The sequence below is a fragment of the Nestor notabilis genome, unplaced genomic scaffold (genome assembly GCF_000696875.1).
Source record: "Nestor notabilis isolate BGI_N333 unplaced genomic scaffold, ASM69687v1 scaffold12132, whole genome shotgun sequence".
NCBI classification, from domain to species: Eukaryota; Metazoa; Chordata; class Aves; order Psittaciformes; family Psittacidae; genus Nestor; species Nestor notabilis.
In genome coordinates this window covers 28,272-31,084 of record NW_009919806.1, presented here as the reverse complement: position 1 = coordinate 31,084, position 2,813 = coordinate 28,272, and positions in this window count along the sequence as shown.

The window sequence follows — 2,813 nt, the reverse complement described above, 5'->3', positions numbered from 1 at the left end:
GAAGAGCTTCTGCCTTAGATCTAATCTAAATTTTCTAGTTTAAGGCCATTCAATTAAACAATTAAGCTTTACCTTAACATAGTGCTCACTTCCTATTCAGTCTCAGAAAGAAACCAAGAATATTTTCATTTAGAGACTGACTTGCTTCCTGACCTACTTGTGCTGTCACTGATAAATCAACTTGCATCATCCTAAAGGTCTAGAGGAGGGCAAGGCAGGGTTACAGGAATAATTGTATGCTGGATATGTCTTACCACAACTGATTCAGTTTGATTTAAACCAAAAACCAGCCCAAGATAAACCCCAAAGCAAACCAGCTTCTGGCGTGTCCCTGTGGCATTTTGCTTGCTGCTGCTGCCCCCTCTTGTGGGTGAAGGACCTGGCAGAGCTTCGCAGGTAGGGCCTAGTGTGGATAGAACCACAGAATGGTTTAGGTTGGAAAAGGCCTTAAGCTCATCCAGTTCCAACACTGCCAGGGATGGAGTTCATGAGAAGGGGTGGCTGCTGTGGGGTGGGAAGGGGACATGGGCTAAGCAAGAGCATCCTGTCTGAGACTTGGGGCTGGATGTGGTCCCCGCTGCACTAGGAGGTCTGTGGGGTGCAGTGGGTGCTGCTTGTGGCTGTGCTCAGCTCCCCAGTACACCAGGTTTGAGTGTGGAAGGTGGCTTTGGCTGACAGGGCGAATGCTGGCAGGGTCTGCAGGCAACTACAGGGGTGTGGGTCCTGGGGCTTGTCTCAGCAAGAGACTTAAACCACTGCCCTCCCAGAAACAGAAATGATGTCAGTGGATGTGTTGTGCTCACACTTGTGTCAGGGCTGTTTCCCAAACTATTTGGGGATGGAAGGGATGGAGGAAATAATCCCTAGGTAGAGTCGATGCTGCTCTGCATCTGCTGGCTTCTGCTGCTGTATTTCTAGCAATGGACTGGTTATTCCACATACCACGTGAGCAGAGGGTGATGAGTGGTGCACAGGTGAAAGCATTCTTGCTGATCTAAAAGTTTTGGCTGTTTTGTTTTCATTTGGAAAGAGGGACTTTTTCAGCTTGACTCAAACCTGACTTTTGTTCATTCTCTTTTTGAGGAGAAGAACAAGAGTTCAGAGTTACGGTTTATGCTCTTTGGTGTCATCTGGAGTTTCTTCAGACTTTCAGGATTTGGATGAATTTGTCTCCAGGTGCTACTTGTGGGGGAAAAAAGAAGTGGTTTGGTTGTTTCTTAAATTGAGAAGGCTTAGACCTGTCCCATACCCTTCCCTGCCTGTCTTCCCGTCACTTCTACTTGCTGTCTCATGTGTGAGAGCAGGGACTGTCTGCTGGGGTGCTGGCCCGGTAACGGATGTGTGAAAGTTTAGAAGACCCGTGCAGTATAAAACCGAAGTGTTTTGCTTGAGGTTTGGGTACACAGAGTGTAGCAGTGGTGACTGGATGTGCCTTCTGACTACATGTGCTTTGGAAGTGGCTGGTATGAAGCCTGTACAGAACATCCCGGTGTTCCCAGGCAGGTTTTTGGAAGGCATCTCTGTAACAGCCTGTGGGGAAGTTTACTTGGGGTGCGGGCACGGTGGGGCCAGCACTGTGACTTGCTTCCCAAGGCCAGGCAGTGCCACATCAGAGATGTGCTTACCGGCTCCTGAGTGTCAAACCAATGTCTTCACATACACCTGAGCTCAGCATCCCTGTGTGTGTGTATGTTAACCTCTGGTTCCCTTCTCCCTCTCTGGAAATAAGGTGCTGCTTGTGCTCTGTGTGCCTGCAGGCTTTGCTGTGTTGCTTGGATACTGGGAAGAGCACAGCCCACTACAGCAGACCCTTGGTGTGAGCCTTCATTCACAGGCTGGCTGGTGCAGAGCAGCTTAGCAAGATGTCATTTTAATCGAGCTGCTTGTGAGCTCCTGCAATTGCCTTTTACTCTGTGACTTCTTCTAAAACGCCACTGTAATCCCTCTTGGTGCAGAATTAAGTTTTGCATAATTGCCTTTGCACTAGATCTTGAAGCATTTCTATAGGGCAGTGACTTAAAATACCTGCAGCACCCCGTCTGCGCACACCCAGGAAGCAGCTGAATGGGATGACAACCCTGGCACAGCTCTCACAGTGTTATTTTGCAGCAGTCTGCACGGCTGCTCTGCTCTGGGTAGCTGTCTGAGCTGGCTGGATGTGTGTCTGCTGTCAGTGCCTAACCCGAGGCCATCCTCCTGCTGGACTCCCTAGGGCATTTCCCAGTTCAGTTGTAAATCAGCTGAGTAATGGTGCGTTCAGCCCATTCTTTCTGAGCAAGGATTCAAACAACTTGTGCTCGGAAAGGGAACAGTAAACCAAAACGTGCCAAGGGAATTCTATCCATGCTCTATTCACTTCATTAAAATGGGGAGAGGAGGGAAGCGGCACAGTGCATCTATCCTTAAGGAGTTTCACGGAGCATGTCTGTGTGGGGTGAACACAACTCACTCCTGTTGCCTTCAGCATGCTTCTCCCAGTTCATATGAGGTAGTGCAGTGTATTAGACCTCCCCCTGTCCAATAATATCATTAAATGAGGAAGAGAAGTGCCTCAGGAGGGACAAGTTATTTAACAGGTTCTGCACTAGCCCTTCTGTGCATTTAATCAGTGGATGATGTTTATCACCACTGGAGACCTGGGCCCATCCTGCTCCTCCTGCCTAGCAGGTACATCCCCGAGCTCAGCACTAGTGTTTTCAGTAAAGAGGAGAGTTTCTTGCAGCCATTGCAGGATACTGATGGTCCCCACAGTGCCCCTCTGCCTCCTGCAGGCTTGCCCACAGCTCTACCCATTTGCTAACTGCAATCCTGGC